The sequence below is a fragment of the Oncorhynchus nerka genome, linkage group LG16, assembly GCF_034236695.1.
Source record: "Oncorhynchus nerka isolate Pitt River linkage group LG16, Oner_Uvic_2.0, whole genome shotgun sequence".
NCBI classification, from domain to species: Eukaryota; Metazoa; Chordata; class Actinopteri; order Salmoniformes; family Salmonidae; genus Oncorhynchus; species Oncorhynchus nerka.
In genome coordinates this window covers 35128793-35147037 of record NC_088411.1, presented here as the reverse complement: position 1 = coordinate 35147037, position 18245 = coordinate 35128793, and the positions used below count along the sequence as shown (strand labels likewise).

General features: G+C 39.5%; 1 long non-coding RNA gene across 1 annotated transcript; it reads right to left on the bottom strand.

Annotated features, from left to right (window-relative positions):
* Nucleotides 1–5424: 5424 nt before the first annotated feature.
* Nucleotides 5425–18244, bottom strand: LOC135561239 (uncharacterized). Its single transcript, XR_010459347.1, has 2 exons — nucleotides 13168–18244; nucleotides 5425–12137 (listed from the first exon to the last, which is right to left on the bottom strand). It is a non-coding gene; the product is annotated as an uncharacterized LOC135561239 (long non-coding RNA).
* Nucleotide 18245: the final 1 nt, after the last annotated feature.

The following is an 18245-nucleotide window of genomic DNA, read 5'->3' as shown; positions in this document are numbered from 1 at the left end:
AGCAGCATGCAATGTTGGTATGATGCCCAGTGAAATGCTGAGGTCTCATCTGTCATCATCAGGCATGTTAGGGATGCATGGACCACAGGGGAATGTGTGGTAGTGTTTGTAAAATGGTTATAAGAAGATGATTAGGTTATTAAGAAAAGGCAAACCACGTTTAGGATGCCTGTAATATAACCTGTATGCCCCATGGGTTACATTTAGTTGGTAAATCAGTCAATTGAAATGGATAACCCATTGCATAAAGATGGATCTTGATAGTGTGCATTGATAATCCAAATTGACCTCTGAGGAGTAGTTCATTATATCATGTGCATTAGATTATCAATATGGCAGCCATTAGGCTCCATTAGGCCTACCACCTAACCCCATGACCTAGCCTTTTGGGGGCCCTAAACAAGATTTGGTTGCCCACCCACACACTGTTAGTGGCCCCCCTTTGTCAAGGTGGAGAGAAAAATGTTATACCGTATATTTCCTGCAATTCTACACATTTAGCCATGGGGAGTATATTTTCGTAGCAGTTTTAAAGCAAGCTTTGTGTAATTCTACACATTTACCATGGGGCGGAGAGAAATGTTTGCAATTTTGTTAAAAATGTATTGCAATTCTGCACATTTCTCAAGACTTATATGTCATGTTAATGATATCTGAGTGAGAGTGACTAACACAATCAACGGAACCTTCTGAAGGTCAGGGCCCCTGGGCACCTGCCCTGCATGCCCGGTCAGTATTTGACCATGATTACTACATGTTTAGATAGTGCCTTCAAAAAGTATCCACACCCCTTGAACTTTTCCACTTTTTGTTGTGTTACAGTCTGAATTGAAAAGGGATTCAATTGAGATTGTGTGTCACTGGCCTACACAGAAAACCCAATAAAGTCAAAGTGGAATTATGTTTTTTGAAACTTTTACAAATTAATAAAAAATGAAAAGCTGAAATGTGTATTCAAACCCTTTGTTATGGCAAGCCTAAATAAGTTCAGGAGTAAACATTTGCTTAACAAGTCACATAATAAGCTGCATAGACTCACTCTGTGTGCAATAATAGTGTTTAACATGATTTTTGAATGACTACCTCATCTCTGTACTCCACACATACAGATAATTGTAAGATCCCTCAGTTGAACAGTGAATTTCAAACACAGATTCAACCACAAAGACCAGGTAGGTTTTCCAATGCCTTGCAAGAAGGTTACCTATTGGCAGTGGTGTAAATTATTTAATTAAAAAATACTTTAAAGTACTACTTAAGTAGTTTTTTGGGGTATCTGTACTTTACTTGGCTATTTATATATATTTTTACAACTTTTACTTTACTACATTCCTAAAGAAAATAATGTACTTTTTCCTCCATAAATATTCCATGACAACCAAAAGTACTCGTTACATTTTGAATGCTTAACAGGACAGGAAAATGGTCAAATTCACGCACTTATCAAGATAACATCCCTGGTCATCCCTACTGCCTCTGACTCACTAAACACAAATGCTTTGTTTGTAAATTATGTCTGCATGTTGTAGTGTGACCCTGGCTATCCTTAATTAAAAAATACAATTGTACGTTTTGGTTTGCTTAATATAAGGAATTTCAAATGATTTATACTTTTACTTTTGATAGTTAAGTAAATATATTTTCAAAAATGTACTTAAGTATCATAATTATATTTAAAACCAAATACTTTTACCCAAATGGTATTTTACTGGGTGACTTTCACTTGAGTCATTTTCTATTAAGGTATCTTTACTTTTACTCAAGTATGGCAACCTTTTCCACCACTGCCAATTGGTATATGGGTAAAAAAAGCAGATATTGAATATTCCTTTGAACATGGTGAATTGATTAATTACACTTTGGATGGTGTATCAATACACCATCCACCATCAATACAATAAAGATACAGGCGTCTTTCCTAACTCAGTTGCTGGAGAGGAAGGAAACCACTCAGGGATTTCACCATGAAGCTAATGGTGACTTTAAAACACTTAAGAGTTTAATGGCGGTGATAGGAGAAAGCTGAGAATGGATCAACGACATTGTAGTTATGCCACAATACTAACCTAAATGACAGAGTGAAAAGTAGGAAGCCTGTACAGAAAAACATATTCTGAAACATGCATCCTACAAAAAATGTGGCCAAGAAATTAATACAAAGCGTTATGGGCAAATCCAAAACAACACATCCCTGAGTACCACTTGTCATATTTTGAAGCATGGTGGTGGCTGCATCATGTTATGGGTATGCTTGTCATGTGCAAGAAGTAGGGAGTGTTTTAAAGATAAAACAAAAAGGAAAAGGGCTAAGCACAGGCAAAATCCTAGAGGAAAAACTGGTTCAGTCTGCTTTGCAATAGACATTGGGAGACAAATTCACCTGTCAGCAGGACAATAATCTAAAACACAAGGCCAAATATACACTGGAGTTGCTTACCAAAGTGACATTGAATGTTCCTGAATGGCCTAGTTAAAGCTTTGACTTAAAATTGTCTTGAAAATCTATGTGAAGACTTCAAAATGGCTGTTTAGCAATGATCAACAACCAACTTGACAGAGCTTGAAGAATTCAAAAACAAATGTGAAAATATTGCACAATCCAGGATAGCAAAGTTCTCAGAGACTTACCTAGAAGGACTCACAGCTGTAATCACTGCCAAAGGTGATTCTAACATGTATTGACTCAGGGGAGTGAATTCTTATATAAATTAAATATTTCAGTATTTTATTTTCAATACATGTGCAAAATAATCTGGGGGTTTATGGGGGTATTGTGTGTAGATGGGTGAGAGAAAACAAATATTTAATCCATTTTGAATTCAAGCTGTAACACAACAAAATGTTGAATAAGGTGTATGAATACTTTCTGAAGGCACTATAGCTGGCTAGACTAACTTACCAGTCTAAAATGTTTTTGCTGACATGCTAATTAAGTGATTGTCAGTGACTGACATAACAAGAGAGAAACTGCTGATGCACCAAATTTAGAAATTGCACCCTCTGTATTCTCCTATTCTAACTCTCAATAGTAAGTTTAAGAACCTGACTGAGTTCCTAATATATTATTATTATTTACTTATTTTGTCAGGGGTCCCCTAGTGGCTGGTGGCCAAAAGCGACCACTTATGTTGCTTATGCCTGGAGCCGGCTCTGCCCATGACTTGTCTCTATAGAGGCCTACCACCTAACCCTATGACCGTGGCGATAGAGGCTTACCACCTAATCCTATGACCTGTGTCCATAGAGGCCTATCACCTAACCCTATGACCTGTCTCTATAGAGGCCAACAACCTAACCCAATGACCTGTGTCTATAGAGGGTCATCACAGGGCAATTACAAATACACAAACAACTTTGAATTGGCTTACTGTGTAGAGATTGTTTATGAAATCATGCATTAGGCATACATTATAGTGAGACTGTCTTTGCAGCTGGTTAAAGTGGTACCTAAACCAATGCTCTAAACAAGGAGGGATGAAATGTATGTACAAATCTGATGACGCTTACATAGTCACCCTTACTGAAACCTTCAAATATAAAAAAACATGTCTCCTGCATGTGCAGCTTAGAGGTAACGAAGTGAGAAATACCCAGTGCACAGTGGATTTCATTTTTTCCAACACTCAGATGTTTCACATCCATCAGAGCATGCACTGCAAAATGCTTATATGAACATCCAGACATTGCCTATGTCTGGGACTGGTGGGATTAGATCGCACTTGTATCAGAAGTACAACCAAACAGTGGTAACGGTTGTTACCGGCCTTATAGGGATGCTTGCATTCGTTCTCATAAAGGGGATAATGTCTCTGAGAATAATGAGTTATGTACTGTACATAATTCTGAGTCTATGGGAGGACATATCTGATCTATCCCTGATCCAGAGGCCTTGGGAGGACAGGACACCAGAAGCTGTCAGAGCACATACACAACTTCCCATACACCTGTAAATTAAAACTTCTTTGGGATCGGTGTCCCGTCTACGGGACGGTTGAGCTAACGTAGGCTAATGATATTAGCATGAAGTAAAAAATAACATTTCCAAGGACAGAGATATATCTGATATTGTCAGAAAGCTTAAATGAGTGCACAATTTTGAACATGAAGTTAATAAACAAATTACAAATTTGGGCAGTCTTGATACAAAATGTTGAACAGAAATACAATAGTTCATTGGATCAGTCTAAAACTTTGCACATACACTGCTGCCATCTAGTGGCCAGAATCTTAAATGACACCTGGGATGGAATAACACACTAGGGCCTTGCTTTTGCATTTCAAAGATGGTACCAAAAAAATGTTTTCCTTATCTTTTACTAGATCTATTTATTGTGTTATATTCTCCTACATTCCTTTCACATTTCCACAAACTTCCAAAAGTGTTTCCTTTCAAATGGTACAAAGAATATGCATATCCTTGCTTCAGGGCCTGAGCTACAGGCAGTTAGATTTGGGTATGTCATTTTAGGCGAAAATTTTAAAAGAGGAGCGGGTTTAAGAATCTTGACATTTTGACCAAATCTTACGGTGAACAAATTATTGCAGTTTACAAAGACCAAATGTAGTACTCTTCCATAAAGCGTTTACATTTCGTCATCGTCTACAGCTGCTGTTCGTTTAAAGCAGAGCCATACTTTTATAGTCGACAAGGCTTGCATACTTAGCAGGTGGTCTGTCTACAGTAAATGTGAACATTTCCATATTATCTAATTCCTTTGAACATCACAATGCATGACTTATCTCTGCCTCTGGCCATCCGCAGGACTGACTGCAATTTATTACGCCTTGGTGGGTGGGGCCATCTGCGGGATTGACTGCAATTTATTACGCCCTGGTCGGTGTGATATTTGCAAGTACAAACAGAAACATCTAAGTGATCCTGCTAGAATCTGTCCGTATGTTAATATCTGTGAAATGCTAAAATAACGAGATAATGAGTCATCCACAAATGTGGCACTGGCACACAACATCATACCTAGAAAAAGCCAAAGACAGAATGCGCTCTTTAGATTAGATTGTCATGGAGTACTGTCTGACAAAGATAATAAAGGTCTCAAAACCAATCGTTCATATCTATGGAGAGTCACTGCAGTGACTATATTAAGTACCGGTGGCACTTCAAAACAATGTCAGGATTTGAAATGTAAACCCACTTTAAAAAGTCAACACCTTATTTTGCAATGACAGTGTCAAGACTTCAAAGAAAATGCTTTAGTGCTTTCTTTATGCCTCCCAAAGTTTTTAGGGATTGTAGTTTTTGATAAAACCAAGACTGTAAAATCACCAGTAATTCAGCTAAAAATGTGTTTAATTAAGGAAATCTGTTCCGAATATTCCCACAAATAAATAAAAGAGACTCATTCGTGTCTCAATGTGTAACGGTTTTCTTGTGTTGAAGGAGAGGAGGACCAAAATGCAGCGTGGTTCCTATTCATGGTTCTTTAATAAAGCAACTACACATGAACAAACTAACAAAACAAGAACTGTGAAAACCCAAAACAGCCCTATCTGGTGCAAACACAGAGACAGGAACAATCACCCACAAAACCCAACACCAAACAGGCTACCTAAATATGGTTCCCAATCAGAGACAATGACTAACACCTGCCTCTGATTGAGAACCATATCAGGCCAAACATAGAAATAGACAAACTAGACATGTAACATAGAATGCCCACTCAGATCACACCCTGACCAAACAAAACATAGAAACATACAATGCAAACTATGGTCAGGGTGTGACACAATGTAATCAAAGTATAACATTATTGTTACTTTCAAATGCAATCACATTTTTTGGTGGTCTATTTGCAGTGTACAAATTATTACAATTATGTTCCGGACCCCCGACAAATATCGTCCTTCGGTTACACCTGCTTTAATGGATATAAGCACCTAAAATGTTCCCTTTAGAGCAACTGTATAGCAAAAGTGTTGTTTCACAAAAAAAACCAGAGGATATCATTCAAAAAGCTTTACCATGTCTGTATTGACATACCCGCTTTCCATACAGTAATTTACCTGGAAGAGATCGAACCATCTTGGTTTCTTATATCTGACTGGGATTCATGATGCAGCACTCCTATTACAGTAAATCTTCCAAGTTGAAATAATGTTCTAAGCATCTGTTCAAGAAGACACGCTATGTGGAAATTCTTCATTTTAGATTCAGGCGGTGTAAAAAACTATTCAGTCACCACTTCAGTTTGTACAGCAGCCATTAGGACATTCTCACTCTGAGAATACAGATGGAATGTGGGAGTTATCATGCAAACAATTCCTCATGGGTTCCACACAACACCAGTAGGTTCTATCTACTATACTTACATTGCCAAGACACATTGATCACATCCAATAAGGTGAGTACAGTACATTAAGCTGTGGATCCTAAACCATGCTCCTCCCAAGTATGTATTGCATTTTTACAATTCAAAACTTCTGGAATACACTGAAGAGACTGTCACATCAGCAACCTTTTCAAATATAGTGCCTATAGAAAGTCTACACCATCCATTCAAAAAGTCCACCTTTTGTAGCCTTAGAGTGCATTCAGAAAGTAGTCAGACCCCTTGACTTTTTCCACATTTTAGTTACGTTAACACCTTATTCTAAAATGGATTAAATTGTTTCCCCCCTCATCAATATACAGACAATACCTCATAATGAAAAAGCAAAAACAGGTTTTTAGACATAAAAAAATAGTTAAATATCACATTTAGACCCTTTACTCAGTACTTTGTTGAAGCATGTTTAACAGCGATTACAGCCTCAAGTCTTCTTGGGTCTGACACTACAAGCTTGTCACACCTGTATTTGGGAAGTTTCTCCCATTTTTCTCTTCAGATCCTCTCAAGCACTGTCAGGTTGGATGGTGAGCGTTGCTGCACAGGTATTTTTAGGTCTCTCCAGAGATGTTCGATCGGGTTCAAGTCCGGGCTCTGGCTGGGCCACTCAAGGACATTCAAAGACTTGTCCCGAAGCCACTCCTGCTTTGTCTTGGCTGTGTGCTTAGGGTCATTGTCCTGTTGAAAGGTGAAACTTCGCCCCAGTCTGAGGTCCTATAAGGGCACAAGGCAAGACCCAGATGCAGACACGGGAGGCAGATGGTTTTAGTCTTTGATATTTATTAATAATCCAAAAGGGGTAGGCAAGGGAATGGTTGTGGACAGGCAAAAGGTCAAAACCAGTTCAGAGTCCAAGAGGTACAGTGTGGAAGGCAGGCTCAAGGTCAGGGCAGGCAGAAAGGTCAAGCAGGTGGGTACAGAGTCCAGAAAACAGCCAAGGGTCAAAACCGGGAGGACTTGCAAAAGAGAATAGAAAAGGCAGGAGCAACGGAAAAACATGCTGGTTGACTTGGAACATACAAGACTAACTGGCACAGACAGACAGAAAACACAATGTTAAATACACAGGGGATAATGGGGAAGATGGGTGACACCTGGAGGTGATGGAGACGAGCACAAAGACAGGTGAAACAGATCAGTGTGTGACAGGTCCTGAGCGCTCTGAAGCAGTTTTTCATCAAGGATCTCTCTGTACTTTGCTCCGTTCATCTTTCCCTCGATTCTGACTAGTCCCCCAGTCCCTGCCACTGAAAAACATCCCACTGCATGATGCTGCCAACAGCACCATGCTTCACTGTAGAGATGGTACCAGATTTCCTCCAGACGTGACGGTTGGCATTTAGGCCAAAGAGTTCAATCTTGGTTTCATCAGACCAGAGAATCTTGTTTCTCTTGGTCTGAGAATCCTTTAAGTGCCTTTTGGCAAACTCCAAGCGGGCTGTCGTGCCTTTTACTGAGGAGTGGCTTCTGTCTGGCCAGGCTATGGTAGAGTGACAAGGCTTCCGTCTGGTCACTCTACCATAAAGGCCTGATTGGTGGAGTGCTGCAGAGATGGGAGAACCTTCCATAATGACAACCATCTCCACAGAGGAACTTTGGAGCACTGTCAGAGTGGGCATCGGGTTCTTGGTCACCTACCTGACCAAGGCCTTTCTACCCCGATTGTTCAGTTTTGCTAGGCGGCCAGCTCTAGGAAGAGTCTTGGTGGTTCCAAACTTCTTCCATTTTAGAATGATGGAGGCCACTGTGTTCTTTGGGACCTTCAATGCTGCATAACATTTTTGGTACCTTACCTAGATCTTTCCCAATTCGTTCGACCTCCTGGCTTGGTTTTTGCTCTGACATGCACTGTCAACTGTGGGACCTTATGTAGACAGGTGTGTGCCTTTCCGAATCATGTCTAATCAATTGAATTTTCCACCAATGGACTCCAATGAAGTTGTAGAACCATCTCAAGGATGATCATTGGAAACAGGATGCGCCTGAGCTCAATTTTGAGTCTTGTAGCAAAGGGTCTGAATGTAAGGTATTTCTGTTTTTTATTTGTTATAAATTTGCAAACATTTCTAAAAACCTGTTTTCATTTTGTCATTATTGGGTATTGTGTGTAGATTGACGAGGACATTTGTTTATTTAATCAATTTTCGAATAAGACTAACATAACAAAATGTGGAAAAAGTCAAGGGGTCTGAATACTTTCTGAATGCACTGTATACTGTAGCCTGGAATTAAAATAGTTTTTTTTCCCTTTATTGATCAACACATCCTACCCCACAACTTCGAGGTAAAAAAAATAAATAATAAAAAAATATATATAATTTGAAGATTTAAAAAAAAAAAAAAAAGCTTGTTTGGATCAGTGTAATCACAATCCTAATTTAGCTCAGGTGTAACCAATCACCTTCAAAATTACACACCAAGTTAATTGGCCTCCACCGGTGTTAAATTGTAGTTATTCACTTGATTTCAGGATAAATTCAGCAGTTGCTGTAGGTTCCCTCTGCTGGGTAGTGAATTGCAATGCAAACACTCAACCATGAGCACCAAGGAGCTGGACAGTGTATACCTTGCCTTTATCCCTCCAAACTGAATGACCGAGCAAGTAGAAGACTAATCAGAGAGGCTACCGAGAGCAAAATGGCAACTTTAAAAGAACTACAGGGTTTTATGGTTGGTCAAAGTGGTCATGTGACAACAATATCAAATAAATGTATTTGTCACATGCTTTGTAAACAACAGGTGTAGACTAACAGTGAAATGCTTACTTACGGGCCCTTCCCAACAATGCAGAGAGAATTATACATATATATTTTTTTGAAAAATAATAACACAAGGAATAAATACACACCCCCAAGCATGTTTGGTAGGGTGGCAAGAAGGAAGCCATTACTCAAGAAAGCCCACCTTGAATCCTGTTTGAAGTATGCAAAAAAAAAACTCAGGAGATTCTGTAGCCATGTGTCAAAGTTTTGTCTGATGAAACTAAAATGTAAAATGTTGGTCTAAATGCAAAGCGTTACCTTTGGCGCAAACCCAACACTGCACATCACCCAAAGAACACCATCCCTACTGTAAAGCATTGTGGTAGCAGCATCATGTTATGGCAATCAGGGACTGGCACTTATCAGGATAGAAGGAACAATTTATGGAGCAATGTACAGAAAAGTCTTTGAGGAAAACCTGCTGACCTCTGCAAGAAAGTTGAAACTGGAACGGAAGTTCACCTTTCACCATGACAACACCCAAAGCAAACAAGCCGAAGCTACAGTGTAGTGACTAAGGAATAAAAAGGTATATGTCCTTGAATGGCCCATTCAGAGCCCTGACCTAAATCCAATCAAAACTTTGTGGCATGACTTGAAGATTGCTGTCCACATCGATCCCCAAGGAACTTGACAGAGCTTGAACAGTTTGTAAAGAGGAATGTTCAAATATTTCCAAATTTAAGTGTGCAAAGTTGGTAGTGAGCTATCCCAACAGACTCACACACATATATATGTATAAGTGTATGTGTGTGTCGGGGGGGGGGGTCCTTATTTAAATGCATGAAACTGAGGTACTGACAACAAAATGTGAAAAAAGTTGAAGGGGGTGTGGACTTTCTAAGCTATGTTTGTGTCAGAGCTGGTGCTGTTCGGATCGGAGCTGGTGCTGTGTTCGGATCGGAGCTGTGTTATTATGCTGAAAAATGACGATATAGCTTTTTTTTTAAAGCATTATTTTTCAAAGATTTGGATTTTGGGCATCAGTGCTGTGTCTCCTGATAATAATTAGGTGCATGTTTCCTCTAGGATCAGACTATGACAGATACAAATCAACATCAATTAAGGAAACAAATAGAAATCAGTGACGAGGTTGTGTGCCAGCCAAAACTAAATCTTGCACTACCTAGACACCCGTTAGTAAGGAAATAGATTTTCAATAAGAAAAACATGTTAATTTCAGTGCCTCATTGATTTAACCATCCATGTGATTTAACCACCTGATGTGTTGTGCAATGAAGTCCCCAAGCAAAAGGGAAAAGGTGAGAGGACGGAGAGCCAGTACATGCGAGAAGGAATTCTAAAACGAGCAAAATTATCATGCCGTTTGTATGTGGCTGCTATGATTGTGAACTGTGTTTACTTGTGATCAGGGGTGTATTCATTCCTCCGATTATGTTGAAAAACATTTCTTAAAACGGAAGCAAACGGAACGAAACAGGGATAAACATACCTGAATTTGTCCAATAAAAACTCTCATTTGTAACTATTGGTCTAATGATTACACCCTATATCAGCTAGCTGCAGGCAAGGTGGTATTGAATGTGTCGCTATCTGTCACCTTAATTACTCAAATTTTTCTCTCGACCTGTGTGCACCTACGTTGTAAACTTTCATTCATAGGCTAGATTGTCACAGCCTTATGATAGGTATAGGGTAAATTTGAGCATCATGTAGTAGCCTAAACCTATCGATGTTATCTTGAGCTGGGTGAATGGAATATGAATGACAGTTATCCAATATGCTGTAATAGAAATAAGACCATGCTCATTAAAAAAATAAAAATAAATATATATATACGCTCCCTCATCTTAAATATCACGACAGCCACTGACTGAAACTATCAATTCATCTTCTGATCACGTTAATTCAGACATTCATGATTAAACAGAGGATTACACAGGACAAACTATAATGCATAATTCCCCATAAAAAGTATTATAGTGCAGTGTGAACAGTTTGTACTGTGCAGTATACAGAGAATTAGCATTGGAGTGACATATGAAGTGCGGGAAGGTGGAGAAATCAAAGAGTTACACAGGGACAGGGTTCAAGCATAACTAAAGGCACATATCTGTATTTCAGACCAATGCAAAGCCATTTAGCACAAAGAAATTAGCAGAAAGAAATCAAGTAATCTTTCAAACAGATTATGTAAGTCTCCCATACTGCACCGGTTCCCATGGAGCTGAACCATAATAACTGCCTGAATACAGTAGTAGACCTGAACCTTAGCCTGCACATACGGTAATGCAGATGTATATTTCCTTACAGTATATCAGAACCTTACATTTATGTTCAAGTCATACCATAAATGAAATGGGAGGATTGTAGTAGTATATCCACATTACTGTACTCTTTAAATCATATTATAGATTTAATTATTCCTTCAGAGGATTTGACATTCACCTAAACTGTATTGAATTACCAAGTCATAATACTGTTCCTTGTTAGAGGTAGACATTAATTAAAATAAATGTGTCAAATCTCTGATAGAGTGTACGGCTTAACATTTATCTTGTTTAAGAAGGTACCTTAATATATTCACTGAACACATCATTTGAGCCATCGTTCATGCTCACTCACGTGAAAAGAAATGTCTTTTACATAAGTAAAATGTAATTATCCCGAAAGACTGGCCGTTACACATTGACCCTCAAATATCAGGATGCACATTAATGAGAAATGCCATGGTTATCAGTGCGGTCCCAAACCCTTGCCTAGGTACTGCTTTGCTGTGACTAATTGGCTGGCAGGACTTTTGTTAGGCATGGAACATACGAGCTATAGAATGCTTGGAGACAGAGATACAGAGGTGGAGAAGTATCTGGGCTGTAGCCAGGTCCGACCTGTGGCTGATTAAGCTTATCTCACCCAAAGCCAGGGGTGCTGTGATCCATAGAGAGCAATCCATCAGGACCCAGAATGTCAGCCGCCCGTATCTGTCTAGTCTTCATGTCCGTCTCCTGTTCTTTCAGCTCTCTGGAGAGTGAGTAATGGAGCAGTGGTCCCCCTGGCTGTGTTTATAGGTCTGCTGTGAAAAGATCATCTCACCTGTGTAGCTGCACATGTTTAATACAGCATCGTGCACCTGGATATTCCTAGATAAGCCCCCCAAATGAGGTATACTAGTAGCAAGATCTTATCATGTATTTATTCATTTCCTTGAAATATTGTGATTCCTTAGATGACTGACGATAAAATATAACTTAATATTTCTAATCACAGCATAGGTGAGTTGCAATTATAGATGTAATCAACTCACTACCATAAAATGCATTGGTGAAGGCTGATAAATCAGGCTAGCCAGTGGCACTCTTTATCAGTGTCATTTCCTGGGAAATAGAGATTTGTCTGAAAATCAGCAGATCTCTCTTATTGTGTTTGACTGGTGTATCACTGAAGGATTGCCGTCATTTAACTAGATTTAGGAGGACAGGCAGAGCACTGGACATTAATGCATTTCTAGGTTATGTGGTTTTGAGGACTGCACAGCTGCTTAATGAAATATATAGGAACTCTGCATGTATCACCTTTGTTGGACTTCTAACACCTACAACATATATTGGTCCTGTATACATTGCAGCTTGACATTTACTGTCATGAGTCTTGTCCTGGAGGCAGAACTGAGCGATGTCCCCTTAGATAGGCTAGCTGCAAAGTCAAAATTGGCTATAATTTAAAAATGAATCTAAACATAAATGAACTTTTTGGTCTTAATTTAAGGTTAGAGTTTGGCATTAGGGTTAACGGTGTGGTTAAGGTTAGAGTTTGGCAATTAGGGTCAACGGTGTGGTTAAGGTTAGGTTTAAAATCTAATTATGAATGTGGCTGTGCCAGTAGTGACCACTTTGCAGAGCTGCCTCCAGAACAAAATTCATGACGAAATTGCTAAACTGCATATACATCAGTTAGCCAGTATATAGTTCTCTGTACAAGTCCTCCAAACTCCTCCTTTCTATTGATGCAGATTAGACGTCATTACAGTAGAGAGCTGGATACTCTCACTATGTATCCACTTGTTTTTCTTACATTCATAATAAAGGATATCACATACTCACCATATAAAACACAAATACTGTTCTATTATACTATCCTCTGGTGTATTCAGGAGCTCTTTATAAGGACCCTCGTCTTCGGTCAACGAGGCGAAGACGAACTCAGCCTTACTTTCACCGCTCACTCTGGTCAGGTAGAAACAGCGATGACTCAAGGTGAAATGACTTCCTTTCGGCCCAGTTGCCCTCACAGGAAGAAGGGCAGACAACACAGGATCTTAGCTCTCATCTACCACAGATGAGTGAATGACAAAATGATTGCTTTCAACAGCAGACAGAATTGCTATCAGCCATTACCATTATCTCTGGTACTAGCTCCCATGAATTCACACTGATTAAAAGCCAGTTGACTGGATCTGACTTAGGACCTCTACCAAGAGAAAAACACCCTGGCTATAGAGAATGAAATCATCCACATCTTTACTAATGATAGAGAAATCTGCTGTAAAGCAGTATCCAAATCCAACGGCTATAGTGATCACAATATTACCATATCTAGGAAAACCAAAGTTCCAAAGGCTGGACTTAATATTGTGTATAAGAGGTCCTACAAGAGGTTTTGTAGTGATTCCTATGTTGATCATGTAAAGAATATTTGCTGGTCTGTGGTGTGTAATGATGAGCAACCAGACACTGCACTTGACACATTTATTAAACTGCTTTCTCCAGTTACTAATAAGAATGCACCCATTAAGAAAATGACTGTAAAAAAATGTAATCCCGGTGAATTGATGAGGAATTGAAAAATATGTTATGGTTGAAAGGGATGAGGCAAAAGGAACGGCAACAAAGTTTGTGTTAGGATTTGGCCAGGGTTGTTCCGGATTTTGGTCACTAGAAGCCCCCATTGTGCTTTTTGACCCTTTTGTTTTCCCTTGTTCCCAGTTATTATTTGCACCTGTGCCTCATTTCCCTTGATTGTATTTAAACCCTTAGTTTTCCTCAGTTCTTTGCTCTGAGTTTGAATGTTAGCACCCAGCCCCAGCGATGCTGTGAACGTTTGTTGCGCCAGTTGGACTCGCTTGTGGTACTCTGTTTTTGTTCTCGTTTATTTATTTTTGATTATCTTTTGAGGCCTTTACCTTTTGACTTGGAAGATTACCTTTGTTCTCTTGGAATTACCTTTGACGTTGTGGATTTATATTTTTGCCTGAAGAACTTTCCTTTTTACTTTATTAAAACACCATCTCAAGTACTGCTGTGTCTGCCTCATCTTCTGGGTTCTGCTGACTATTAGTGGCTCAGTTTGCTAAGTGACTGTTTCTCACACTGGAGACCCGGGTCTTGACAGTCTGGCTGTATAACCGATTGGCAAACGTTCTGCAAATTGATAAATCATGTCACTAAACTGAATAAAAAGAAGAAACTACACTATGAAACAAAGAATGACAGCAAAAAGCTTTAGAGCACCTTAAATGAAATTTTGGGCAAAAGGGCAAACTCAGCTCCATCATTCATTAAATCTGATGGCTCATTCATCACAAAACCCACTGATATTGCCAACTACTTTAATTATTTTTTCATTAGCAAGATTAGCAAAGTTAGGCATGACATGCCAGGAACAAATGCCAAACCTACACATCCAAGCTTAAATGATCAAATTATGAAAGACAAGCATTGTAATTTTGTGACTGTTGAAGAGGTGAAAAAAGTATTGTCTGACAACTTAGATGGAAAATTACTGAGGATGATAGCGGACGATATTGCCACTCCTATTTGCCATCTCTTCAATCTAAGTTTACAAAGATGTGTGCTCCTTCAGGCCTGGAGGGAAGCAAAAGTAATTCCGCTACCCAAGAATAGTACATCACCCTTCACTTGCTCAAATAGCCGACCAATCAGCCTGTTACCAACACTTAGTAAACTTTTGGAAAAAATAGTTTTTGACCAGATACAATGCTATTTTACAGTAAATAAATTAACAGATTTTCAGCAGGCTTATAGGGAAGGACATTCAACATGTACGGATGGCACTTACACAAATGACTGATTGGGTGAGAGAAAATGATAATTAAAAAAATTGTGGGAGTGGTTTTGTTAGACTTCAGTGAAGCTTTTGACAATATCAATCATAGTATGCTGCTGGAAAAACATACAGTGCATTTGTAAAGCATTCAGACCCCTTGACCTTTTCCACGTTATGATAAAATAGTTTTTTCCCCTCAATCCCCACACAATACTCCATAACGACAAAGCAAAAACAAGTGTTTAGATATTTAACATTAACATATTTATTCAGACCTTTTACTCAGTACTTTGTTGAATCATCTTTGGCAGTGATTATAGCCTTGAGTCTTCTTGGGTATGATGCTACAAGTTTGGCACACCTACATTTGGGCTGTATCTCCCATTTTTCTCTGCAGATCCTCTCAAGCTCGGTCAGGTTGGATAGGGAGCGTCACTGCACAGCTATTTTCAGGTCTCTCCAGAGATGTTCGATTGGGTTCAACTCCGGTCTCTGGTTGGGCCACTCAAGGACATTCAGAGACTTGTCCCGAAGCCACTCCTGCATTGTCTTGGATGGGTGCTTCGGGTCGTGTTCCTGTTGGAAGGTGAACCTTCTCCCCAGTCTGAGGTCCTGAGCGCTCTGGAGCAGGTTTTCATCAACGATCTCTCTGTACTTTGCTCCGTTCATCTTTCCCTCGATCCTGACTAGTCTCCCAGGCCCGGCCGTTGAAAAACATCCCCACAGCATGATGCAGCCACCTCCATGATTCAACGTAGGGATGGTGTCAGGTTTCCTCCAGACTTGACGCTTGGCATTCAGGCCAAAGAGTTCAATCTTAGTTTCATCAGACCAGAGAATCTTGTTTCTCATGGTCTGAGAGTCCTTTAGGTGCCAAGCAGGCTGTCATGTGCTTTTTACTGAGGAATGGCTTCCGTCTGGCCACTCTACTATAAAAGGCCTGATTGGTGGAGTGCCGCAGAGATGGTTGTCCTTCTGGAAGGTTCTCCACGGAGGAATTCTTGAGCTCTATCAGACTGACCATTAGGTTCTTGGTCACCTCCCTGACCAAGGCCTTTCTCCCTGATTGCTCAGCTTGGCAGGGCGGCCAGCTCTAGGTAAAGTCTTGGTGGTTCCAAACTTCTTCCATTTAAGAATGATGGAGGCCACTATGTTCTTAGGGACCTTCAATGCTGAAGACATTTTTTTGTATCCTTCCCCAGATCTGTGCCTCGACACAATCCTGTCTCGGGGCTCTACAGACAATTCCTTCAACCTCATGGCTTGGTTTTTGTTCTGACATGCACTGTCAACTGGGGGACCTTATATGGACAGGTGTGTGCCTTTCCAATACATGTCCAATCAATTGAATTTACCACAGATGGACTACAATCAAGTTGTAGAAACATCAAGGATGATCAATGGAAACAGGATCCACCTGAGCTCAATTTTGAGTCTTGTAGCAAAAGGTCTGAATACTTATGTAAACAACCTATTTTTTTTATAAATAAAATAAAAAACATTTTTGTTTGTCATTATGGGGTATTGTGTGTAGATTGATGAGGAATTGTTTTTATTTAATCCATTGTAGAATAAGGCTGTAACGTAACAAAAATCTGGCTTAGGACCGTTACCGAGATGAGATCTGGCTTAGGACCGTTACCAAGATCAGATGTGGCTTAGGACCGTTACCAAGATCAGATGTGGCTTAGGACCGTTACCGAGATGAGATGTGGCTTAGGACCGTTACCAAGAGGAAACCACCCTGGCTATAGCGGAGCTGAGGAATGAGGCCATGAGTGCTCTTGTGTGGGTGACTATCCCATGCTGTCTCCATTGACTTGAGGACATAAAGACAATGAACCTCTCAAAACGAGAGGAGAGGAATGAAATGTATTTCAAATGGGCCTGGTTACCAATTAGGTAACAGTGATGCAGCTGATAGTTTTCAGTCAGGAAGAATCAACCCGACTGACTACCCACTGTTAAGAGACTTCAATAACCAAATTGGGAGTGATGCATGGATCTCACTGTGTGTGTCTAATACCAACTGAGGCAGCCGTTGCTCCCCCTACACCTATTTGATTTTTCCTGTTCTTGGCAAATAAGATTTCACATTGACACTATAACCCAGGGGTATAAAACTAATTTTACCCGGGGGCCGCATTCGGTTATATTTTCAGTGCTCCTTTACTATCTAGTTTTATTTAGTTTATTATTAGTGAGCTGAACACAGAAACTGCATGAATGTAGAACCATTATAATTTCTCCAGTTTTGATTTGGTTTTAGTCATTTTAAAGTATATTGTGTCCATAACACCTCCCATAAAATATTTTTTTATTAAAAATACTCAAACCACACACGAGCCGGATTGGAACCCATCCCGGCCGTGTGTTTTACACCACGGCTATAAGCGCTTTCCTCTTATCCTACTACAACAGTTTACATAAAACTGATTGCACCACACATAATATTCATTATATCTGACAGCCAAGGCCCGAAATACAAAATTAAAACTTGCAGTTCACATTTGCAAGGGAAATACTCAACTATGATGACATGTAAGTTAGACAAGTTATTGTGTGTATATTTAAACATTCCGTCCCAGGATTTTGATAAATCCCGTTTATTTAAAAAAGTTGAAATACTTCTTGCGAAAATAAGCTTTACTTACCACCGGCCACTAACAAATGAAGCTCTTCAGTATGTTTCCATGCCTTGCATGAGGCCTTGCATGAGGCCCAGGTCTGTAAAAAGCACAATGTCTCATGTACTCCAACAGCCAAAAAATCTCATACATACAAGGTAAACTGTCAAGAAGAAAGATCAAGGCTGACTGTATGGGATAACTAGCCTATACACCACCAGCATTGCTATTCTACCACTATAGTAAATAGCTTTCATTAACAAAAATGATTTAGAAGTCTTCTTGCTCAGGAGAGTTAAGATTGAGTAGTAATCGTCTTTGTTCTAATAAACTGACTATACAGCCTCAGTTAAGATGGTGAAGAGCGTGTGACAATAAATATACATGTGTGACAATAAATATACATATGTGACAATAAATATACATGTGTGACAATAAATATACATGTGTGACAATAAATATACATGTGTGACTATAAATATACATGT